Source organism: Balaenoptera ricei, chromosome 21, assembly GCF_028023285.1.
Source record: "Balaenoptera ricei isolate mBalRic1 chromosome 21, mBalRic1.hap2, whole genome shotgun sequence".
NCBI lineage: Eukaryota > Metazoa > Chordata > Mammalia > Artiodactyla > Balaenopteridae > Balaenoptera > Balaenoptera ricei.
In genome coordinates this window covers 32,451,013-32,477,837 of record NC_082659.1, presented here as the reverse complement: position 1 = coordinate 32,477,837, position 26,825 = coordinate 32,451,013, and the positions used below count along the sequence as shown (strand labels likewise).

Below are 26,825 nucleotides of genomic sequence, written 5' to 3'. Positions count from 1 at the left end.
AGGTTACTGAGAATTAGCATACACACATGATTTCGTACCACTGTGCCTTTACTAATGTTATATCCTATGCCAAATACGCCCTTTTACTTTGTTTTTTGGCTTGACTTTTAGTCATCTTTTGAGCTCAGAAAGTCATTTCCAAGGAGTAGTCACTTAAGTTCTAGGCTAGTCTGAGTAACTTTCCTCTGTGTTCATAAGATAAAACCTCTTAGAATTAATCATGAAACAATCTGTTTATGTGATTTTCTTAAGAGCAGGAAGTAATTTTATTCATCCATCTGCTCCTAGAACCCAAAGCAAAGGCTCAGAGGAGGGGCTTAATGAACCTTTTAAACTGAACTGTGTAAACTTAAGGGAGTTATCACATATAAATGAAATGCTTTAAAGACTTGTTGAGGATCTTGCTGTGAAGAATGCAAGATAATATAAACGCAACTATGGTCTCCACAGGAATATCCTTGGCAAAATTTGACTGATAACCAGTTACCTAGCCACTACTGAGATTCTCCTTAGTTCTGGGCTACACTTCCCTGCAAGGCTTAAAGCCCCCAGAGACTGGCATGAAGTCAAATGAATTTCCAGGGAGAGTCTATTAACCCAACAAAAGACCAAAAGATATCAAAAACTCCTTTATAAGCATATCTATGTAAAACCCTAGTGTTATTAATACTGTAGATCTGAAATTCAGAATGTGGAAGCTCTCAAAATACAATTTTCACAGTCATAGTTAATTGAACTGGCATGAACATGAATTATCATTTTCCAAATGTATTCCAGTAATTATCATCAATCCTACTAAAATACAAAGCGAATTTGATATATCAACATTAGAAGTTTTACAGCTAAAGAAATATAGTGGACTATAACGTGATTCCCACAGCACAGAGGAAGAGGGTGGTCTTCCTTTACCCCAGGATAAACAAGGGATCCAGATGTTTCTTTATGTGAACTGTGCAAGAACTATTTCTCAAGGTTTATGATAAATCCACAGTCTGTGTGTGTTTCTATAGTAACAGGAATGGAGTGCACGCAGACAGTCTTCAGTAGTGAACCAGCTATGCTGGTTCTTGAAAACCTGGCATTTTTACTGTTTGGCAATTTCTGCGGCAAAACATTATAAAAATGATACATGATGTTCAAAAATCAGAGTCATTTTGTTTTAAAGCAAAGAATTGAAATTAAACTTAAGCATATACTCTTTGAGGTGTAACAAGAGAAAGCTATCAAATATAGTCATATACTGATTTATAACTGAATAATCACTAATGTTTGAAAACCAGATCCTGCATTTGAAATCAATTCAATACATACACACATACTCCTTCAGAAAACTTCAACTACAACTCGCCCTTAATGACAGAATATGAGGATTTTTGGATGACAGCATCAAGGGAGATTTTCATTTTACTATTTTTTCCCCAAATCTACACCAAGAAGAAAATGTTAAGGGGAGTTAATTTTTTTTTTTAAATATGGTCCATTATTTTCAGTACTTAGGTTTGCAAGGGTGAAACCAGAGCCTCTATAAAGTAAAAACTTGAAAAAACGTGCATAATCTATATAGAAAGAATGCTAAAATCCCCTAACGCCAGGGTTTTAAAAGAGACTCCATTCTTCTTGGTTGTGTGTTCTATTCATATTTTAAAATCTAATTATATGATCAGAGTGATCCTTTGACTATAAGCCATAAATTCTGTATTACCCGTTTTGTCTTTCATAATTTAAAAATTGTTTAATTGTTAGTAATGTAATAACAAAGGTGTATTGTTAAAAAAAACAGGTATGTTATTTTGTTATACTTATCTATTTTAAATCTGTAAATCATTCACCCTATTTGGAAATAAGAGATAAATATTTTTAAAGAGCCCAGACACACACCTTTAAAAATCAGCAAACGCAAACTGCTACTAAGTATCAACAAGATGCATATTACTCTAAAAATTAATATTCTTCTTTCAGAAGCCTTTCTACATTTTAACTTCACCACACACACAAAAAATCGGGGGTGGGGTTATGGAAAAAAGAAAATCAACCACTTGGTTCTAAGAACTTGACCATGCCTCTATAACATCAGAAAGGAAATGAACAACAATATTCACCTTTTATTTACTAAAAGTAGCTAGAATTGATAGCATCTTATCTGGCTCTGTTATAGACAAAAAGCAATAACTGAATTTGGTACAGTGACTACACAACTCAACATCAATCTTTCAAACAAAACGTATCCTGCTTGAAAATTCTTTTTTTTTTAAATAAATGTATTTATTTATTTTTGGCTGCGTTGGGTCCTCATTGCTGTGCGCGGGCTTTCTCTAGTTGTGGCGAGCAGGGGGGCTACTCTTTGTTGCGGTGCGCGGGCTTCTCATTGCTGTGGCTTTTCTTGTTGCGGAGCACGGGCTCTTGGCACGCGGGCTTCAGTAGTTGTGGCTCGCGGGATCTAGAGCGCAGGCTCAGTAGTTGTGGCGCACGGGCTTAGTTGCTCTGCGGCATGTGGGATCTTCCCGGACCAGGGCTCGAACCCGTGCCCCCTACATTGGCAGGCGGGTTCTTAACCACTGCGCCACCAGGGAAGCCCTTTTGAATCATTTAAAGAGGTTTACTGCCACTCTGGTTGAGGCTACCTCTTTGAAAGTTTAATGGAAAAAAAAAAAAAAAAAAAAAGTGCGGGGAATTCCCTGGCCATCCAGTGGTTAGGACTCCTCGCTTCCACTGCCAGGGGCCTGGGTTTGATCCCTGGTCAGGAACTAAGATCCCGCAAGCTGCAGGTGGGCCCCCACCCCCACCCCCTGCTCCCCGCCAAAAAAAGTTTAATGCTATTATTTAGGGAAAAACATTTTATTTTCTGAACTATATTTCAGCAATTACACTAATAAAACATCAATTCTCCAAATGATACAAAAGGCTCGCAGTACTGTAGTATGTTAAATAAATGTTCTATATTAGTAAACCTTATATGGGTATCTTGACTTAAAGGTACTTTCCGAGGTAGCCTTTTAAAAAGAACTCTAAGCTGCTGACTAATTTCTGGATTAAAGTGGAAGATATGCTTGCTTTAAAAAATAAAACAGTTCGAGAGAGAATATATTCTCTTTATATCGTCATGTGATTTTACTCATTTATCCACCAAGATACAAAGGGAATCATGTCATTTTTATACAATTACTGACAACATGCACCCAAATCAAAGTAGTTTTACTCCATCTATATCTAATAAACTCAAGATGTATCAACAGAAGATACCTTTCTAGAATAGGATTTGTTACATGACATTTATTCATTAAACAACTAAGCAAGGGCATAAGACTGGCCACTCTCTTCAATAAATGAAGAAATAAAATATGAATATGATGCTTAAATAAAAACAAAACAGAAATACTGGTGAGGTTTTCTCTTCTTGCTCCCTACTCAGGTACAGTATTTTTGTCCTACTTTCTTTTTTTTTTTTTTTTAACATCTTTATTGGAGTATAATTGCTTTACAATGGTGTGTTAGTTTCTGCTTTATAACAAAGTGAATCAGTTATACATATACATATGTCCCCATATCTCTTCCCTCTTGCATCTCCCTCCCTCCCACCCTCCCTATCCCACCCCTCTAGGTGGTCACAAACCACCGAGCTGATCTCCCTGTGCTATGCGGCTGCTTCCCACTAGCTATCAATTTTACATTTGGTAGTGCATATATGTCCATACCACTCTCTCACTTTGTCCCAGCTTACCCTTCCCCCTCCCTGTGTCCTCAAGTCCATTCTCTAGTAGGTCTGCGTCTTTATTCCTGTCTTGCCCCTAGGTTCTTCATGACCTTTTTTTTTTTTTTAGATTCCATATATATGTGTTAGCATACAGTATTTGTTTTTCTCTTTCTGACTTACTTCATTCTGTATGACAGTCTCTAGGCCCATCCACCTCACTACAAATAACTCAGTTTCATTCCTTTTTATGGCTGAGTAATATTCCATTGTATATATGTGCCACATCTTCTTTATCCATTCATCTGTCGATGGACACTTAGGTTGCTTCCATGTCCTGGCTGTTGTAAATAGAGCTGCAATGAACATTTTGGTACATGACTCTTTTTGAATTATGGTTTTCTCAGGGTATATGCCCAGTAGTGGGATTGCTGGGTCATATGGTAGTTCTATTTTTAGTTTTTTAAGGAACGTCCATACTGTTCTCCATAGTGGCTGTTGTCCTACTTTCTTAGAGACACAGTAGTATTCCTACAGAATGCCCTGTAATCTATTAATTTTACTCAATCTAAATAAGAATGCTGTCACAAAAAGCTACATATTGTATTATTCCATTTATATGAAATGTCCAGAACAGGCAAATCCATAGAGACAGAGCGCAGAGCAGTGGTTGCCAGGGGCTGCGAGGACGAAGGAATGGAAGCTAACTGCTAGTGGGTATGGGATCTCTTTTTGGGTGATGAAAACGTTCTGGAATTAGTGGCTGGTTGCACAACCTTGTGAATATAATAAAAACCGCAGAACTGTACCCTTTAAAAAGGTGAACTGTATCTCAAAAAAAAAAAAAAAAAAAAAAGGAATGTCTAGAAGAAATCAAGAAAGTATTTGCCTATGTTTCTCAACAATGAAGTCTACAATACCTATACAAAGATTTACTGGTTTCAACACACATGTAAACTGTACTTAAAATAAAAAGCTCTACACTTATTAAGCTACAGCAATTAAAAGGTGAGGTACTGGCAAAGAGACAAACAATGAAACAGACTAAGATCCGAGACACAGACCCCAGTCAATACGGGAATTTGGCATGTAACAGAAGAATCACTGCAGATGAGTGAACAAAGGACAGAATATTTAAAGAATGGTACTGGGACAGCTGTTTATCCATATAGAAAAAAATTAGATCCTCACCATGTAATATACCAGCTCCAGGTGGATTAAAGACCAGATATAAAAAGTAAGACTTAAAAAATTTTTAAGGAAAAACAAAAACATAAAACGGAAGTAGATCATTATGAACTCAAGGTGGGGAAGGATTTCTTAAACAATACATAAACAGTACAAAACACACTGATGAATAAAATCAACAGTATTTTTTTAAAACACTGTACACCAAAAGATCACACAAACAAGTGAAAGGGCAATTCTCCAGACTGCAATGCATTAAAACAAAGCTGGGTTCTACCCTCCAACCTTCTGCCAACTTTCCTCAGTTCTTGCTATGTTCATTGGCTGTGCCTTATCATGTCTCATCTGAATTAGAGTAACAACTTCAAACTGTTCTTCCTGCTTTCAAAGTTGTCCACCTCCAATCTACCCTCTCTAGCACTGACAGTTCTTCAAAAGAAAACAACCGTTTCCCCCAACCCCGCCACCCCCAAATTTAATAACATCCCATGGCGCTCCATGCCTTAGGATAAACTCCTCAAAGCAAAAGGTCTCTGTTGATTTGGCCCCTGCCTACCTGTCCAGCCTCCCCTCCTCCTGCTTCTGCTTTCCCACTTTGCCTTCCACCATTCTATCATTTCCTCTCTCATCAACCACTTAGCTTTTGTACAGATGTGTTAAAATACTCCAAGAAGCTTTCCCAGACCACCCCTCACCCACCCTCTGAAGCCCCTGATAGCATCCTACCTATACTCTACCATAGCACTAACATATCACAGAGGACCATCCTGACCTAAATGAAGGGTGTGTGTGTGTAAGCGAACATGATCTCAAAACATCTGTGTAAGAAATAAGAATAAAATACTTGATTACATCCATTCTGGATACCAGCTGCTGTCTGTTAATTGCCCTCTGTAGGCTGAGACAATGTTGGGCGGAGGTTCATGCCAGCTCCTCCTTCCTTCCCATTCTGCTGCTACTACAATGGGAAGGAGACCAAAAGTTACAGCCAGGTTGTCCCCACCCCAACCTATACAGGCTCCTCTAATAAAGCACATATTTATTGAGCACCTACTACCTGCCAGACATCGCACTAAGCACTAAAGTTGTAGAGATGAAAATACAGACGTGGTTCCTGGAATTATACAGTTGCATTATTACCGGAGAGAGAAAAGCAATAAAGGGAACGTGCTGGAGATGAGGCTCAGTAATACGCATTTATTCATTTCATATCGAGTGCCTGTATTATGTTTGGTCCTAAGTACTAGAGATAAAAGATGAGCAAGACAGAGTCCCTGCGGACAGAAGGGACAAGTGCCCTGGATGACAGAGGAAAACATCCAAGGTTGAGGAGCTGGGGGATGTGGGAAAGAGAGAGGATGCAGGGGACCTGAGACATTTCCAAGTATAGGAAACAAGAAGTCCTAACCTGTGCAAGGGAGGGGAACTCCTTTACAAAGACCTATATTAACCATCACCTAAAATGGTTAAGAACTTCCTTGGCTTCTTAGTTTCACATCTTCTAAATGATCTAGATTATATATTTCTTGATATGTTGCAAAACCAAATTACAAGAATTTGATGAAAGCACGCTACATAATTCAGGGATATAAAAACAACTTACATGCCAGAGAATATGGCAAGACTGGACGTTTACGATGAGGACATGGGACTGCTTCATCTCTGAAACCCGGCCGACTACAGTGGCTAGCACGTCATCAATAAACAGACTGATCACAAACAGGAGTACTGCAGTAAGGAGCCACAGGATTAGATTAACAATGTGAGTATTTTACTATGAGCTCATAATTGTTAAGTAACTAGTATTACTGAAATACCACAGGTGTTTGTTAGCAGCATGCATTTAGAACTGACCGTACAGATTTACTTTTTCCCTCCTAAAAAGATCATGAATAAAGCTGGAAAGTAGCTGCACAAAACCAAACAAGCAGCAGGTAATCAGGTCACTAAGAGGAAACAGAACAAAATGAAATTTCCCCCTATTATTTTTAAACTTTTTCAAAAGTTTACTATGTAATCTTACTATATTTTATCAAGTAACCTTTTCATCAGAATTAGAGTAGAAGGTATTTTATTAAGTGCTGGAAATTCAGAGTATAAACACATCACAAAAAAAGAGTCACTGGCTGACAAGAAATGTATTTACATAACCATATTTAATTCGAAGCTCACTACCATGAATCTAATAATTCTACAGGCATACATAAACTATTAACATAGGGACTTCCCTAGTGGTTCAGTGGTTAAGACTCCGCCTTCCAATGCAGGGGGCATGGGTTCGATCCCTGGTCAGAGAATTAAGGTCCCACATGCTGCAGGGTGTGGCCAAAAAAAAAAACAACACATTTAAACTATTAACATATTAGGGTTCATATTTTCCAAAACAGTAGTTATATTATGAAATGAAGCTTTGTCTTTTGCTCAGTGTATAAAAACTGCAATCACTACTAATGGGATTAAGAGAAACTGTCACAACATTATCACTGTTGAGCATAACACATGATAAGAAGAATATAAAACTCTAATGAGTTTCTAATAAAATGACTTCCCTTTTTTGAATCATTTATAGCCTAATACAAAACCTGTACTAAACACAAAATCAGTTTATATTAGAATGCCAACCTGTATTTGAGGCAACTTTGAGTAACTTCAGCGTTCAGAGAATTGCCAAATGTGTTCAGATTTCTGAAGTTCATATTTATCTTTAATTTCCAAAGCAAAGGGTAGCAGTGCCTTCTTTGATCATGGAAAAACCAACCAACCAACAAAACAAAACTACTTCACTTCTAGCAAAGGTACTGGGTACTTTTATGTTTTGCTCACTGCTGTAACCCTAATCCCCCAGTACCATAAGGGAATGAAACAGGCTATTAAATGAATATAGGAATGGCAGAAAAGACAAGTGGAAATTAGAACTGCTATGTTACTGAATGTTCATTTCCATCCAAGTAATGAAGACAGAAGAAAATGTGTTTTGGCTATCAAACTACAGTCAAAAGTACAGCCCCAAATCACAGCATTAGTCTATGTTGTAACAGGACTTCAACTCCATAATCTAAAATTACGCAGATAATTTTAGTGTGGACCTCATCAAATCTCTGTTATACTAATCTCTAAAATTACTAACATTTCCCAAGAGCCAGATATGAGTTACCAAATCAAATTTGGTTTTTAGTATCTGGACTTACATAACCCACTGATCAAGAAGTGATCCAAAACTCAAATATATGACTGAGAATCAGACTAAGAAGGCAACACACTTATCAATGAGTTCGCACTCTGAAACAACGTTTTTCAACCCTGGCACTACTAACACTTGTTGAGGAGGGCTGTCATGAGCATTCAAGATGTTTAGCAGCATCCTGGCCTCTACGCACTAGATGCCAGTAGTACCACCTGCCAGTAATAATAAAAGATGTCTCTAGACATTGCCAAATGTCCCCTGGAAGGCAAAATCGCCCTAGAGTTGAGAACTACTGCCCTAAAAGGAGGGTCACCAAAATGGAAATGCTTACTATAGTCTGTTCTCTTTTGCTTTGCCTTTTGCTTCTCTGTAGATTCTATAATGAACATATAAAAATGTTAATATGTCTCTTCAAAAGGAAAAAAACAACTCATTAATTATAAATCAAGAAAATGCTCATATTTATTCGGCTTCTATTCTATTTTTCAATGACTAATACACACAGATGTTTTCCTGAATATGCCATATTTCTGAGTATTCAAAAGGTTAAACAAAAACACCTGCAACAACTCAGAATAGATCCAGATTTTAATCTGTATAAGAATCTCTCTAAAATTTCAAACAAAAAATACTTTAAACATGCTTCAAGTAAAATAATATGATTTACTGAGGACTGACAATGTGATGTTCCAAGTGCTTTACAAGTATTATCTCATTTAATCTTCAGAAAACTCCTGCAGGATGGATACTAGTATCTCCATTTTACAGATGAGGAAACTGAAAGACAGACAGGTTAGGTGGCCTGTCCAAGGTCACACATAAAGTAAGGGGTAGAGCCAGGAGTCAAATCCAGGCAGTCTTGCTTCATGACCTGCACCCTTTACCACATGCTACACTGTCACTGACCACTGAACCACTTTTCTGTCATGTCTGTATTAATTCAGAAAGGCAACCATTACTGCTTCAAAAAACATCCCTACTATTAACAAAGCCAGCATCTTCAACCTGTATAGAGGCTGTGATAGACAGAATAATGACCCCCCACCAAATACCCACATCCTAATCCCTAGAACCCATGAACATGTTACCTGACGTGGCAAAAGGGACTTTGCAGATGTGATTAAGTCAAGGATCTTACAATGGAGAGATTATCCTGGATTATCCAGGTGGGCCCAGTATAATCACTAGGATACTTACAAGAGAAAAAGGGATGGAGAAGAGTCAGAGAGAGAGATCTGAAGATGCTCTGCACTGGCTTTGAATATAAGAGAAAGGGGACCGTAAGCCAGGGAACGCAGGCACCTACAGAAGGTGGAAAAGACAGGGAACAGATTCTCCTCGAGAACCTCCAGAAGGAATGCAGCCCTGCTCATACTTAGATCTTAGCCCAGAGAGACCCATGTTGGCCTTATAACATCCAGAACTATAAGATAATAAATTTGTATTGTTTTAAATTTTGCTGTGTTTAAGCCATTAAGTTTGACATCATTTGTTAGAGAGGCAAAAGGAAACTAATACAGAGTCTTCTCTGACAGCATTTCTAAACACTCCCTTGTTTTCATTAGTTCTAGTAACATCCCTATAGAACCTAGGACAGGAAAGAGAATTCCCTTAGATTCCTTAACCTAAGATGTGGGGAACGTGAAACAGAAAGAGCACTTTTAAAGGTCTTACCCCATGACAACATGAATAGTCCTATCTATGGCTACAAATATGCTAATGTGGCCTACAACATGTCCCTGGACAGCCAGGAAAGCCATCAGCCTGCAATTGCTCAGAGGACGCTGCTGTCACCTTTTACGCTGCAGAAGAGAAGGACGCGATTTCTTCCTGTTTTGTTGGCAGTCACTCCTGCTTTCTATGCTCTGGAGTTAACTTTCATTCTAGTTGGAGATGTGATACAAACAGTGATGTGGCAGCAAAGCCACCACCATGCATGACACAATAACGTTATGGGTCCTTTTATTACTCAAACACTTACTTATCTTTCCATTTCTGACAACCAAAATCTCCGGGCCACACTGGATTCTGTGGCTGATTTTCACAAAAATATGTGGTGCGTGTGGAGAAAACCCGCAGTAGTAAAGACAGCACTATGGTTAAGAACCATTTTTTTAAAGTCTGTTAATTTACACATATAATAGCCACAGTTAATAAAGAAAAGCCCCTTGCAGCCATCCCAAAGAACGCTATTGAGCCAACAATTTTTATAATGAATAACCTCTAACTGGAAGTTTATTTTCTAAAGGTGAATAATGTATAAGTTCCCTAAATAAAAAGACTGATTCATATCTCAAAACATTAACTATTTAAGACTATGTATAGGAATAGATGAGTAAAAATAAAACCCTTTCCACACTTATCATGTTGGCATTTAAAGATCAAAAATTAAATGACCTAATTTACTGCATGAAAACATTTGATCTCTGACTACTCACAGATAACTCAAACCACTATCAGTTAAATACCGCTTTTATCAGGTAAAGTGCCTATGTCTGCTACACAGTGATGTCCATTCATAGATGATAAGTCAAAACAACACACTGGAAAACTAGGATTTGGCAGTTCTCTCTGTTCTGACCAATGGCATACAAATAAATGACTTCGAGTAAATCCCTTAATCTCTAAAAGGTTATGAAATGAGGCTGAATACTCAAAACCTGACGATGGAAATATTTTCTCACTTGTTTTTCCATTTTGTCAACTCTATGATTTTTTTTTATAAATTTATTTATTTATTTTTGGCTGCGTTGGCTCTTCGTTGCTGTGTGCGGGCTTTCTCTAGTTGTGGCGAGCGGGGGCTACTCTTCGTTGCGGTGCGCGGGCTTTTCATTGCGGTGGCTTCTCTTATTGCAGAACACGGGCTCTAGTCATGTGGGCTTTGGTAGTTGTGGCACGTGGGCTCAGTAGTTGTGGCTCGCGGGATCTAGAGCGCAGGCTCAGTAGTTGTGGCGCACGGGCTTAGTTGCTCTGCGGCATGTGGGATCTTCCCGGACCAGGGCTCGAACCCGTGTCCCCTGCCTTGGCAGGCGGATTCTTAACCACTGCGCCATCAGGGAGGCCCCAACTCTATGATGTTTTACGTGGAGAGGATTTATTTAGTACATATGTGCATGCCTGGACAAAAGTTTGTCTGTTTTTAAAGTAAGAGTTCCCACAGAAATGTTTCTATACAGACTCATTCTAAACTAATCGCCGTAAATTACCCATATCAACACCACCAAAATAATCAAAAGCCGGGCCTCACCTTGCGTATTCCGAGACTCTAAGTGGTTTGTTATTCCAGATATATATCTAATTCCTCACAAAGCCCTTTTTTTGTTTTGTTTGTGACACGGTTCATTACTGAACACCACAGGCCCTATTCTAGATCCTGGGAAATCAAAGGAAATATGATTCTGATCTCATAGAGCTTAAATAAACATGAAAATTTCAGAAAATGATAAACTACTATAAAACAGGTAATAGGACACAGTGACTGGGGGTCTGGATTGTTATAAAAAGGACTAATGGAATCCAAACCAGGAACTAATCATATAGAAAGACTAGAGGAAGACACGTGAAGAGGTGATCATCAGACATATCTTTTATTTCCTTTCAAGTTCTCTTTGTTTCAGAGGCTTCTGAGGGTATAGTAAAAAGATTTAAATAATAGTCAAGTATTCCAAGTAATATAAAAAGTTTAAGATTTCCATATTATTTAACCATAACTAGTCTAAAATACTACTGAAATGAAATCATTTTGTTGGTCAGCAGTACATAGTCTGTTAATAACTGCGTTGATTAAAAGAGTTTTTAAAAATACTTTTATATTTTAAAATTTAAAAAAATTTTTTAATTTTAAAAATATTTAAAATTTGTATATTTTAAAATAATAATCAAATAACTATTACTAAGTTGTTTCCTGTGAATGGATTTATTCATTATCTAAGAGAGTAAGCATTTGGAAAAATGAGATTTTAAAGTCCCAACCCCAAAAAAACACACAAAAAAAGTAATCACGAGAGCAAAGAATGTGAAAATGTCCACTTCGACTTAAATTCTTTTCCTTCACTAAGAATATCTAAATCTGTGCTAATCACACGTGGCTACTGAATTGTAAACAAATTAAAATTAAATAAAATTAAAAATTCAGTTCTCAAGTACACTAGCCACATTTCAAGTGTTCAAAATCCACACATGTGGCTTCCCTGGTGGCGCAGTGGTTGGGAGTCCGCCTGCCAGTGCAGGGGACACGGGTTCGATCCCTGGTCCGGGAAGATCCCACATGCCACGGAGCGGCTGAGCCCGTGTGCCACAACTGCTGAGCCCGTACGCCTGGAGCCTGTGCACTGCAGCAAGAGAGGCCACCACAATGAGAAGCTCGCATGCAGCAACGAAGACCCAACAACAGCCAAAAATAAATAAAAATAAATAAATAAATTTAAAAAAAAAAAGAAAAAAGAAAAAATATCCACACATGGTGGGTGGCTACCATACAGGACAGCAGAGACACAGGGTATTTCCATCACTGCAGAAAATTCTATTGGTCAGTGCTGCTGTAAATCATTTCTCAAATTTGACCCAAACAAAAACATCCTAAAAAAGCTTATAAAAATCAGGTTAATTATAAACTTTTTAAAGAAATTGGTGAATAGTACCGTATAACTAGACAGAAATCACATATGAGGAAATTTAGCAGACACACGTACGCAAGAATAAAATAAGAGTAAGATAAATCGGGGACAAGGAAAAATGTGCTCTGACATTGGTGTTGCAGTCATGAGTCTTGAGTTTTAGCTGTGAGTCTACCTCTCTGAAGAGATACGACATATTTGGGCTTCTGTTTATAGCCCATAATAGAGGTTAAATCAGGTGATCCGATCACCTGAAATGACCCCAAACAATGGGAAAACGAGCTGTGATTCCTCCTAGTCGCCAATACATAAATGTAGGGGTTGGATTTGCATTCTGACAAGAACATATGTGATTTTAAAAATTAACTTTAATGTCTTACCTACCCTATTAACATTATTTAAAGATGTTCGTTATTTGCAATAGCAAACAATTATATGAAACTCACAACCAACACCTATTTACATAAATAAGATTTTAGGGGGTAAAGCATGACCACCATATTTCTTTCTACAAAATTCTCTAAGTAATCAAGGTGTATTAGAGAAGTAGCACCTTTTCTTATCATTTTTATTTTTAATTTTCCTTAGTTTATACCACTAGTAATAGAGTAATACTATTTTTAAAACATAACGGTACTACTCCATAATCTGTTTAACTCTAGTACCATCACCCCAAATATATTCTGAAATTTTCACTTAATAATTTTCCACTAAAATTGTGTTAAGAGAAAGATGATGGTCAAGGACATGAAAATATCCTGTATAAAGGAGTGACCTATGTGAAATGAAACACAATTAAATACCAAAAAACCCCCTGTCACTAAATACAGTCACACAATTTTCACTTGACTATGATTCTATTAAGTTACACAACATTTTAGGTTGCTTTGTAGTTCTTTTTTTTCCTGACTAAACCACATTACTTATTGAACTGCCTTGTACCAATACAAAACTTACTAATAAAACACACAATTTCCCTTATCTATTTGGTTTAACCTCGAAGTTTTCACTTTGTTCTTGACCACACCTGGCAACAACAGACATGGCATTATGACTGGAAGAAAATTCACATTAAATTATTTTCCAGTCCCTTACATCAAGGGACTGGCTCACAGTGAAATTTATGACAAACTAAGTAACTTAATATCAGTCATCTTGTTCCATTCACTATGAAATCTAGTAAACTAACAAGTTCATCCACATATTTTCCTTCCTCTTTCCCTAACAAATTTTTAAATTACAGAAAACAGGTGTGAGATTGTTCAAATTTTACTTTCTTTTACCATATCAAGGCAAGGTATCACAGAAATGATAATGTAGTTTTTAAAGTGCTAAGCAATTAATTTATCATAATATCTAAAATGATAATTTACTAAGTTTATTTTTCCTATAAAGGCCAGGGGTTTTTCTTCTCTTTTCTTTTTTTTTTTTTTGGTTCATCAGGTTTATCACTTTAGTATTTTAGGTTCAATTATATTCAACATTTCATTTTTAAAATAAACAATAAAAGAACATAAGGAACTTCATACCATATATTCAAATTTTACATTATCACCTATTTGCTTAATCAGAACATGAAGCGTTGGTGAAGCTATAAGCCATCATGCTTTTGTAATAACAACAGTGGAAGTAAATTTGGACTGGAAAGTTAACTTCATGTTCCTACTTGTAACAGCATGAATTCTCTTTACCAACTGAGAAACACCCATATAACCCATGCAAAGATTCTGCTCAAGCACTAACTAACATTCAACTTTTAACTTCTATAAAAGTGAGTTTAGGCCAACTGAGTTCACATCTTCATCGATGAAACATTCGACTAAAGACTAGCTCATTTTGCATATGCTATTATTCTTATTTTTTTAAAAAGTCATTTATTATCAGCTACATGCCTGGTCCAGTTCTAGGCACACTCTAGCACTTCTAGTTTAGATCCCTATAATTGCAAAAAGTAGTCATTTTCATCTCCACTTCAGAGATAAGAACACCGAGCCCCAGTGGTAGAGGTACGGCGGGAATAAGAACTTGGGTCTCCCTGACACTTGCCCTACACTCCACTGCCCATTGAGTTAAAAAAAAAAAAAAAAAAAAGTTTTGTTAAATGGCTTAAAGCAAACAGAACAACTTTCAGGGTGAAGGTCAGTTAGAGCAAAGCAAACCTCTCAATAAAAAGAAAGCCATACATTTTATACAATAAGTTTGCTATAGTTAACTATATAGGTATAGCATACTTTCCATAGACATTTCCTAAAATAAGGTGTTTCTGAATAAAATTTGAATGAAAAGAAAGGTATTTTAAACCACATACAATGCTTTCTCAATAAAGGCATCATGACTGAACGGAAAGATGATTTTATAATTCAAAAACTCTACCACATACTTTGTTTTATAAGCTTAAACTTTATGTCATGTTTTCTTAACACAGGAATATGAGCATCTTGTTTTCATAGATGACTTTTAAAATCTCACTCCATAAATTGATATAAAGTATATATCATCAGTTACAACGCAATAAGGCTGGAAATAAAATTTTTCAAAATAAGTGATAGGAATTATGAAGAAAAAATGTATCACACAAGCTGCTGCGTTCTTGTATACCTATACTACACTTTAAAAACCACAAATAAATGCAGTTTTTAAAAACAAAGCCTTTCTGATATTACTAGGAGTTTAAATTGGTTCAAACCTTGCTGGAAATGTTCTAAAATCGACTATGGTGATGGTGCACAGTTCTATGAATATACTAAAAACCACTGCATTGTACATTTTAAATGGGTAACTTGTAATGGTATGTGAATTATTCCTCAACGAAACTGTTATTAAAAAAAAAAACCTTTCTGGAGAAAATATTGGAAATATGTGTCAAAAACTTTTGTAATGTTCAGACCTGTTAAGTAATTCTACTCTTAGGAATTTATTGTAATCAAATCATCACAGTCATACAATTTTTTAAATATGTAAGAATGTTCATCAAATTTTATCTGAAAATTGCAAACTGCCTAAAATGCTATCAACAGAATAATGGTAAATAGATATGGCACAACCATACAATGAAATTATATATCAGTTTAAAAAATCACATTCTCAAAAAAATTTATTTCACAATAAAGCAGGTTATAAAATAATATTATACACTATTCCAATTTGTAAAAAAAAAAAAAAAATACAGGTATGCATAAGAAAAACACTGGAAAGATACAGAACGAAATGTTAATTGTAGTTGTTTCCAGTTGGTAGGATTTCAGGTGATTTTAATCTTCTTTATATCTCACTGGTTTTCAATTTCTCTACAATAAACAACCCTTTCATAACTTAAACATAATAAATGTTATTTTAAAACTACCAGCCACTTTGGAAAGTACAAATTTTCCATTAAAAATTAAAAACTAATAGGGCTGGGGGTAGTGGTGGTGGTGGGATGAACTGGGAGATTGGGAATGACATGTATACACTAATATGTATGAAATAGATAACTAATAAGAACCTGCTGTATAAAAATAAATTAAATTTTAAAAAAAGATTCTATAAAAAAAAAACCTAATAGGGCTATCAGCATTTCTTAGGGGTACTGTGTGTGGATCTATATGCATATGGATGTAATACCTTAATTAAGACCTTAACCTCAACACCCTAATTCTATGACACAATACAATAAATTCTAATGATCAAGGCTAAATTGTACAGGTGATAACAAAACAGAAAGCATGAGATGACCAAAAGTATATTAACCTTACTTCATATACAAAGCCAAATTACCTACTTTAGGTTTAAAAAACTATTACATCAAATTATGTGTGTTTCCACATCTAGGAAAACTCAACACATACAGTCATTTCAAGATTTAAAATAATTATTTCTCATCCTTGCAGGAGGAAAAAATAGCAAGGGATGTATTTAACCTTCACCCAGAATAAAAAAGAACAACATTCTATTGGAATTTTAGGTGAAGCATAGCATTAAGCTTCTCACCACAATCAAATATGAAATACCATACTGCAATGTATTTGGATCCGACAGAGATCAAGAAAAACACAGACAGCTTAAAGTAACAAAATTATAATAGCCAAATAAAGGCTTTAATTTATGTATGCAGATGTGTTATAAAACTGTCCTTCTTAAAGTCCACGTTGCAGAGTTTTATGCAAATAGTCTGTATTCATCAGGTAGTCAGAGGGGAAAAAAAAAATCAACTTTGGGACTCCCCTGGTGGCGTGGTGGTTAAGAATCCGCCTGCCAATGCAGGGGACACGGGTTCGAGCCCTGGTCCGGGAAGATCCCACATGCCGCGGAGCAACTAAGCCCGTGCGTCACAACTACTGAGCCTGCGCTCTAGAGCCTGCGAGCCACAACTACTGAGGCCGTGCACCACAACTACTGAAGCCCGCGCGCCTAGAGCCCATGCTCCGCAACAAGAGAAGCCACCGCAATGAGAAGCCCGTGCACCGCAACGAAGAGTAGCCCCCGCTCGCCACAACTAGAGAAAGCCCGCGCGCAGCAACAAAGTCCCAACGCAGCCAAAAATGAACAAATAAATAATAAATTTTTTAAAAATACTCAAAAAAAATTCAACTTTTTTCTGCTATCACAATCCTCCAAAGTCAACATTTAACCTTTCCATACATATAAGAAAATATTTCTAGAAAGTGAGGGAAGCACATTAAAGTAGGTTCCTCCAGTTAAAAAAGAAATCTGGGGCTTCCCTGGTGGCGCAGTGGTTGAGAGTCTGCCTGCCGATGCAGGGGACACGGGTTCGAGCCCTGGTCTGGGAAGATCCCACATACCGCAGAGCAACTGGGCCCATGAGCCACAATTACTGAGCCTGCGCGTCTGGAGCCTGTGCTCCGCAACAAGAGAGGCCGCGATAGTGAGAGGCCCGCGCACTGCGATGAAGAGTGGCCCCCGCTTGCCACAACTAGAGAAGGCCCTTGCACAGAAACGAAGACCCAACACAGCCATAAATTAATTAATTAGTTAATTAATTAAAAAAAAAAAAAAGAAAGAAATCTGGTTCACCTAGCCAAGATGCAGACAAGGTAAGAATCAAGAGGCACCAAGGATGGAAGAGTCAACATAGATTGCCACTGTTCAGGTTAATACTTTTTCTAATGGTTACATTAATGTGAAAGCAAGAGAGTCAAACTAGTTTTTGTAAATAAGATACTTAAGTTAGGATATCGCTGATACAGGCAAATCTGACATTTCCTAGGCAAAAGCCATTGTTAGAGTCTGCACATAAATCTAAAACCAGTAGTCACTGAATCCTACCAAAAACTGCATCAGAGATGAACTCTGAAGAAACAGCTTTATGCAACATGGCATGATTCTTGTAGGATTCAGCATTATTTTTTGTTTCACATTCATTAGTGAAGCACCAAGATTTCAAATGACTAAACGACTACACTAAATGTTAGGAAACTTCTTTTTTTAATTGTCTAGATAACCCTTTTGATAACAACAAATAAAAACTGGCGATTCAGTTTTTACCTGTGCTGACTCCTCGTGGTTATTAATTTTTCAGCTTTCTTTTCAGCACACTGTTATCCCTCAAGTCCAACTACCAACCAAGACAATACCACTTAAACCAATGAGACTGTCTCTGCAGCTTTTCTTACAGGGCGTATTACCTGGGTAGTGACTACATGATGTTCGTTTTCTAATTATTTGTTTATACTGTACATTTAGGTTTTATGCTTTTATCTTTATATGTCATGTTTTACAAAAGTCTTTAAAAAGGACTTTAAAAGTCTTTGCTTGTTTGTTTTTTATGTACAGCTTTAAGACTCCACAGCTGGGCTTCCCTGGTGGCGCAGTGGTTAAGAATCCGCCTGCCAATGCAGGCGACACGGGTTCAAGCCCTGGTCCAGGAGGATCCCACATGCCGCGGAGCAACTAAGCCCGTGTGCCACAACTACTGAGCCTGCGCGCTGCCACTACTGAAGCCCACACGCCTAGAGGCTGTGCTCCGCAACAAGAGAAGCCACCGCAATGAGAAGCCCGCACAGTGCTGCGAAGAGTAGCCCCCACTCACCACAACCAGAGAAAGCCCGCGCACAGCAATGAAGACCCAACTCAGTCAAAAATAAATAAATTAATTTAAAAAAAAAGATTGCAAAAAAAAAAAAAAAGACTCCACAGCTAAGAGATGTGAGTAACACAAGACTCACTAAACACAATACCATCTTGGCTACAGCCAAAATGCCAGTAGGCAAGCCTCCACATGAGACTTCCTAATCTTTTGAATCTCAAATCAATTTGATAAATGAAATTTTATTTTACCCACAAAATCCCAGGAAGCCACACATTTCTTAAATTTAAAATACCTACGTATTTAAATTGAGTTAAATAATTCTTGTGCTTTCCAACTTCACACACACAGAAGTTATTGTGCTGGAATTCTATCAAACATCTCAGAAGACATCACGTAAAACAAAGTATTATTAGATAATATTCATATATGTATATGGTTAAAATGGAAACTATATGAATATAAATTTTTAAAATTTTCCTATTCACTCTCTCCTCAATATAGTTCTAAATCTAGATGAAAGAGGGAACATAGTAGAAAAAAGAGTTCTCATTGTAGATCAGTCAATGATAACACAGATTCACACCTAAAATTTAAGAATAAGCCAAGAATCAAAGAGCTTTTCAAATGCAAAATTTTGTCAATAAGCAGATGTACTTTAGAAGTAGCAAAACACATCCATCTAGCAAAAACTGAACATTCTCTAAATTACAAAATTTTAAATATGCCTTTTTCCTTCTTTTCATGCCACCCTGTACTAGCACAACATAATACAGAAGTGTTTAAAAGTACTTATTAAGTACTTAGTAAGGTCAACAATAAAAACAAAACGAAAAACCTCTGAGTATTTAAAAAATGTGTTAGGTAGTCGTAGTATAATCAGTTTCTTAAATTTATCTTTATTTATATTTATTAAAAGATTAGCCTGCAGAAATAAAGTTCACCATTCATTTAAAAACTCAAATGCTGGACATGTTGTTTATTAACACATGAATAAATCATCTTAGTTGCTCTTTCAAAAAATAATACTCCTTTTTTTTTTTTTTTTAATTAAAACTAAAAACAGCAATGCACCAAAATAGATTTTATGGATAGATAACAAATTCTAAACCTTTTTAAAGCTTTAATAATTTTAATTTTTTTAAGTGTCTAAAACAGACTTTTTGTTTCAAAAGAATTCAATGAATAAGTATCCACGGTTACGAATTTTCTTCTTGATAGTAAAAAATAATTAAAAATAATCAGTGATGCCTAAGATTTTTTTAAAACTTGTTTTCAATTAGGTATTCTTTCCAAGTTCTTTTCCAGGATCGTGATAGACCTCTTATTTTTTTATTTCATTGATAATTTTATTAGAACAGGAAAAATTCTGCCAAAACCACTTCATTACCCAAAATACAAACTTCAAGATACCTGGACAAGACTCACTTATGCATGTAAAAATATTTTGTATAAATGTTATATGTACAACATGGTGAACAAAATATGGAAAAAGAGAAGCAAGAGCCTTTACCTCACTGCAACTTAATCCCCTTGTGCTCATTATACTAACCATGCCTAACCTTGAGTATTCCCCCTCACCTTGAGCTTTCACAGAATGCACAAATACTTCCACAATAATGAAGTAATGTGATGTGGTACAAAGAGTCAAGTGACAGGTTTTTCACCAAAGCCTTGGACTTAACTTCTCTGGTCTCAGTGATTTCTCTTGTAAAAGAAAGTAGTTGGACTATATCTCTTCTATTTAAATAGGCTGTTAGGGACCTAATTCAGGACCTGCTATATTACTTGTAATAGCAAATACTTGTTAACAACTTAATGTTAATATTAATCAATATTTCAAACAATGGAATACTATATGACCCTTAAAAAAAAGAAAGCGGTAGTTCCATATGTGCTTGTTTGAAAGGATGTCCCAGGGAGCCTACTAAAACAAAAAAAGCAAAATGCAAACAGCGTGATAGACTTTGTATGTGTTTTAAGATAGATGTACGTACATATGTACAGAAATTTTCTAGGAGGACACCCAAGAAACTTCAAAATGGCTGTTAGTGGAGAACAGAGTGTTAACTTTTTTTAAAACCTCTTATAGTCTTTTATAATATTTCAAAAAAATTTAAATAATGAACGTGTGTTATTTTTATGAATCTTTACAAGAAAATAAAAGTAAAGGTCTGCTGATCAGGTTTTATAATTAGAAAAGACCTGGGTTCGTATACTGGCTTTGCTGTTTACCATCTGTGTGTTATTAAGGTGTTTAACCTCAATCTCTCCATCTGTAAAAAAGGAGTTAACAGTACTAACCCTCCCACAACTGTTGGGAGGATGAAAGGAAATCATCCATATAAGACATTTAGCACAGCACATTGTTAGAGGACAACAGCTATTGTAGCCATTACTAGGCTTATTATAAATATTATTATAAATTCCAGAAATGGAGTGTCTTTTAGAATCAGACAACTGACTAAAGACTTGGACAATTCATTCAAGGATGACCAATCTCAAAGGCAACCAATTCCCTTTACCCCAAACTCATTTAATCTGATCAGTATAAGAAAGGGCATATCTATTAACTTAAAGTTAAAAAAAAAAAAAAAAAGCTATCACAGGTAGCAGGTGAGCTGATGAGGGACATGGTAATCAGAGCACAGTCTGGGTTTTAATTAAGTATCAACTAACTAGAGTAGCCTTCTTCATTACATGTGGATACCTAGCCAGGAGCCAGAATACTCATGACAGCTGGGCAGGGGACCTTTATCTCTACAAAATGCTGAATATCTAGGAATAAACTTTTTTTTTTTTTAAAGTAATTCAAGTTTCCAAGAGTCTTTTCTTATTTGAATATACAACAATTTCTCATTTTCCTAAAAATTTATGGCACTGATGGTTCATTCATAAATTAATTACAAATAACATGTCAATCAAGTGAGAGATATAAAAATGAAATCTCCATAAAAATAAATTCCAAAAAAGCATACTGAATGGATTTTTTTTGAGTGGAACTTTTTCTCATAAGATTTTTAAAAATTCAGGCTGAATATTATCAAATCAAAATAAATTGTAAATCTGACCTCTATACTAAAAGTGCTCTCCCAAAGTAACACTCTAACAATACTCAATTTAATTTTTCCAACAGACCAAGAACACATCCTAAAATTCTATACAACAACTTGGAAGGATGAGGCGTTAGGACAGATTAAATCAATATGTAGCACAACTGGTTTGAGTCCATCATATTACAATTTTAACAGGCCTTCCTGGTATTAGAGAACAGTTTCAATACCAATATGACGGATTAAAGTTTGGATTCTCCCAACTACAATGATAAAACAAAAACAGAAGGTCACACACATTTAATCCTTTTCAATATGAAAATAAAATAGGCTCCACTTAGTTCAGCTACTGTAAGTTTGTTAGTATTTAAAGCTTTAGAATAGTAACTACTTCAAATCACATAAGCAGATACACTTGAATACATTTGAGAGTTACTGTAGCTTTCCTGAGAGTGACCTGAAGTTCCCACCAAAAAATCCTGGCACCTGAATGACGCTCTGAGCTCTGCATGCCTGCTTCATAGATCATTGCACTGTGCTGAACTGACATTTGGAGATTGTACTGGGCAATTGTATGAAAGCAAAGAGAAAGGATGGAAGAGAGTTTATTTTTAAAAAGAAAACACTTCTTAACACACTCATCACCTATAAGCAAGAGCCATCAGAAGCACCATTTTAAAATACACACATTTCTAATTTTCCAACACGCAAACTACAGCGAGCAGATAATGTACCACAGCAGACCTTCCTACCCCTCCTCTCCCCTCACACAGTGCTTTGCCGAGAGCACAAGCCCAAGTAAAATAACCGAGGCAATTTCCTTGTTTACTTAAAGAATTGCAGAAAACATGTTGACTGCTTCTGAGGCTTCTGAAACAAATGAATTTTCAATATTTAAAAGACTTTTCATGATCATGTTTGAAATAAGAGTAGTAAGGACTCCTTCAGCTAGTAAAAAATATAGTTTTAACTTTATTAAAGGGGTTAAATTTTACACCGCAGTTCATTAGCATGCCTTGTTCGCAACCAGAAGGAAAAGGGGAAGGGGGGGGCAGCAAAACACACAAGATGGAAAACATTACTACCTCCTTTGGTGGTTATGAATAATTTTAAATGACCCCAAGATGTATGGGAAAAGTTCACGAATAGAAAGAAAGGGGGTTAACAATCTGAACTGGCCCCTTCTAGATTCATACTGATGTCGGAGAGAAGAAGGAATTTATTTACACTGCAGTGCCTGGCAGCAAACATGGCGGCCCCTGCCCCCTTTAAATCGGAATAGTCTTCACTCCCTCACCAGAACCATCAAATTATGGCCATGTCTCTCTCTGTCTTGCTACCATTACACGAACACACCTCTTCCTCCCTCAAAGCACCTCAAAGCAGTAAAACCCACACCTCCCCATTTCACAACACCATAACCACTAGCTTCTCCATTATCTAGCCTTGAAAGAAAAGGCACAGAATACACACAAATATAGGAACAAAAGGCTTTCCCTTCCTAACACTTTAACAACCCCCTTCCCCTTCTTTTCCTCCCACTCTGTGACGCTTGGTCCATAGTTCTCATCCTTCTCAACATTCAGTTAATTTCCTTCCCGAGCCCAATCCTGGGTCTCCCAGTTCCTGAGTCTATTTCCTATCTTCCTATTGCATCCTGTCTCAAGCATTTCTCATCCCTTTTTCCTAATCCACCTTTTCCTCCACTTCCATTCCCTCGTGTCTCCCTTGAGGCCCCATCTCTCCACCTAATTCTTTCTCCTTCCCCCAGACTCTCCTAGTTCGCATACTCCACCCCCAAACCTGCCTACTTCTCTGTCCGTCCAGGTCTCTTATCTCCAAACCTAACTCTTGTCCTCTCCCCCTGCCCCTCCCCCGTTCCATCTTTATCCCCGCCCCCATCCCACCTCTACTCCCAATTCCCAGTTTAGCGCCACTCCATCCCTCATCCCAATCCTACCTCTCCTGCCCCACCTCCCGATCCCCTCCACACCCCCCGCCTTGCTCCATCCTTCTAGACTCCCCTCGAACCCTTTCAGGCCACCCGCTAGTCCTCCCATCCCTGCTAAGGTCTCTCTCCCTACCCGGGTCCCATCCCTAGGTCGCCCCCTCCTCGCCGTCCCCACCTCAGCGCTTCCTTCCAGCGCGCGCGCACACAAACACACACACACACGCATTCACTTTACCTTCACTTTGTTCCATTCTAACCCCCCGGCCGTGTCAGTACGATCACAGGAGACACACGGAGGCCCGGAGTAGGGCTGGGGTGCAGGCAGCCGCCGGCGCCGCGGGGGGAGGAGGCGGAACCAAGCTAGGCCGCATGAAATCCCCGGGCTAGATTTCCCCCGCGCCGGACGCCTCTGCCATGGCGGCCGGCACCGAGGAGGGCCACGGCCAGGCCGGGCCGGGCGCGCAGCAAGAGGAGGAAGACTGCGGGCGGTGGGGTGGGCAGCGGAGCCGGAGGGATGGGGGTCGCCGCGCAGCTGCAGCTGCCAGAGACCAGCCCGTGGCTGGCGGCCGGGCCGGGGCAGCAGGGTCGTCGGGGCTCGACTCGACCTCGCACGCCTCTCCGCGGCGACCAGTGGACAGTCCCCCTCCGCCTCCGCCTCCGTCTTGGTCGCCGCCGCCGCCCGCTCCCGCCGCCACAGGCACCGCCACCACCGCCGCCACCGCCGCCGCCGCGCACAAAGCCCCCCCCACCCCGACTCTCGGGACGCCGCCGCCGCCAAATCCTCAGCCGCTCATTGGCCGCTGGCCGCGGCGCCTGCCGGGAAATGCAGTCCGGGGCTCAGGGCGCAGTGGGCTAAAGGAGGAAGAGGCCAGTCGGCGGGCGGAAAGGAGGGGCTGGGGGAGAGCCCGAAACGCCAGCGGCCCGGCGGGGTCTCGACGAGAAGTGAGACCGCAGGCGATAAAGGCAGAGAGACGGAAAGGCACGACGCGGAGGAGAGTGAAAAACAAAACAAAACTAGAAGGCAGGATAGAGGTTGGGCCTGGGAGGCGAAAGTGTGCTCGTGCGTGTTCTTTGATGCTTCTAACAGCACATGTCAATCACCAGATGGGACTCCTCGGGGTGACACTGAATGCCCTCCCCAGACCTTAGAAATCCCCTACAAACGGGCGCCCGGTTAAGATGAGCGGGAAAGGGGACAGCGATTTCTGTGGCACCCTGGTTGTCTCCCGCCCGACAGCTGTCACAGAGGAGCTCCCTGTCCCACCGGGCTCTGCGTGTGGCAGCGATTTCAGACCGGAGCCTTGGGGGACAGTCTCGGATGGCAGGCTCCTCGGACGCCTCCCTGGCAGGCCCCGGGCCCCACACGCCTGCTTCCTTCTCGCCCCGCGGGCCCGGGGGCTTGTGGGTAACGGGGGGAAGGAAGGCAGAGCCGCCCGCACCCCAACCCAGAGGGACCGGCGGGCTCCCCGCCCGTCACGTGCCGGGCCCTGCGCTGCCCGCGGCCAGGCCTCCGCTTTGAGGGATGGGGCGGGCGTTTGTCCCAGACAGAGCTCACGTACGCAAGAATGAGAGGACGAAGCGCGAGTCAAGATTCTTTGTAACCCTATATCCCTCCCCATCCTAGGAAATTTATGTGAAACAATAGAAGGTACCAGCTGCGTGACACAGTAAACTCGTCTTGCAGGAGTTGGCCGATTTGGTGACATTTCCTGGGGCCTGGTGATAATCACTTAGGACGTCGTAGCACAGAGACGTGAAAGTACAAAGGAAACACAGGCTGCGACCAGATGAGGAAACCAATACTCCGTTCTGAGAATAATAAAGTCATATCACCACTAGACGTTAGACTCTCCATCGACGTTACAGTGCTGGATCTATTTGGTACCGTTACGGGCAATCCCTGCTACCTGTATCTTTAAATACCACTTAAACAGGAAATTAAAAGATTCCTACAGACCAATTATTTTCATGATTACTAATTTTACATTCGTTTAAAAAAAAAACACATACCCACACAACCCTGTTAATAATGCTAAGAATGATATTCAGAATTAAGCATTCCCATTACTGCTAATCATTATTTCTAAATCTATGCTTGTGTGGTTCCTATGCTCGTGGTACCAAAAGTTAAAGGAATCAATAAAAGCACATTTTTGTTTTAAATGTCTTTTTAGAACACAGATCTCCAAAGGGGGCCACACCACCTGAGCTTATTTCAAATGTTTGATTCTATCTCCTGGAAAGAGAGGTTAAATTGGTCTTTTTTTTTTTTTTCCTTTCCTATGATCCTTTCTATCTCCATACTTCTTTCCCACCTTCCTGTATTGACAAGAGTTTAAAATTAAACTTATGTGAAGTAAATGCATAGTCTCTTCCTGCATAACATGCACATTGTTAATAATATTTGATTTGGAGCCGTATTTAGGGAAATGGCCATTAAAATAACAATTTACATTTTTCGCATCTAACATCTTATGAGGTTCAGAGCATATTTTCTATTCTTCATAGAAAGTGAGCAAACAGTTCATTAAGAAAGCAATCTGGGACTTCCCTGGTGGTGCAGTGGTTAAGAGTCCGCCTGCCAATGCAGGGGACACAGGTTTGAGCCCTGGTCCGGGAATATCCCACATGCCGCGGGGCAACTAAGTGCATGCACCACAGCTACTGAGCCTGCGCTCTAGAGCCCGCGAGCCACAACTACTGAAGCCCGTGCGCCACAGCTACTAAAGCCTGCACACCCAGAGCCCATGCTCTGCAACAAGAGGAGCCACCGCAATGAGAAGCCCGTACATCGCAACGAAGAGTAGCCCCCGCTCGTCACAACTAGAGAAAGCCCGCACACAGAAACGAAGACCCAAAGCAGCCAAAAATAAATTTAAAAAAAGAAAATAAAAATATTTTTCTAAAAAGAAAGCAATCTAACACAATTCTCAGGGCCAAGATTAGGGAGAAAAAACCATTTTTGTTTGTCTTCTGAAGATTATATTAAGAAACTCATTACATGATAAATCACTTATCCTGAAAGTCAAAAAAATCACCAGGCCTGATAAGAGAAGGCAGACATCGTTCTGAACCAATTGATTTCAATAAGAAAGATTCTTAAACCTTCCCTTTTTAAAA

General features: G+C 38.8%; 1 protein-coding gene across 4 annotated transcripts in view; it reads right to left on the bottom strand.

Moving 5' to 3' along the window:
• NSD3 (nuclear receptor binding SET domain protein 3) overlaps positions 1–24,415 on the bottom strand; it is a 104,364-nt gene extending 79,949 nt beyond the window's left edge. For all 4 annotated transcript variants that reach the window (XM_059909310.1, XM_059909311.1, XM_059909312.1 and 1 more), the window contains exon 1: positions 23,941–24,415. The gene's annotated coding sequence lies outside the window, so the exon portion shown is untranslated. The remainder of the gene's footprint in view (positions 1–23,940) is intronic.
• Between the last annotated feature and the right edge of the window lie 2,410 nt (positions 24,416–26,825).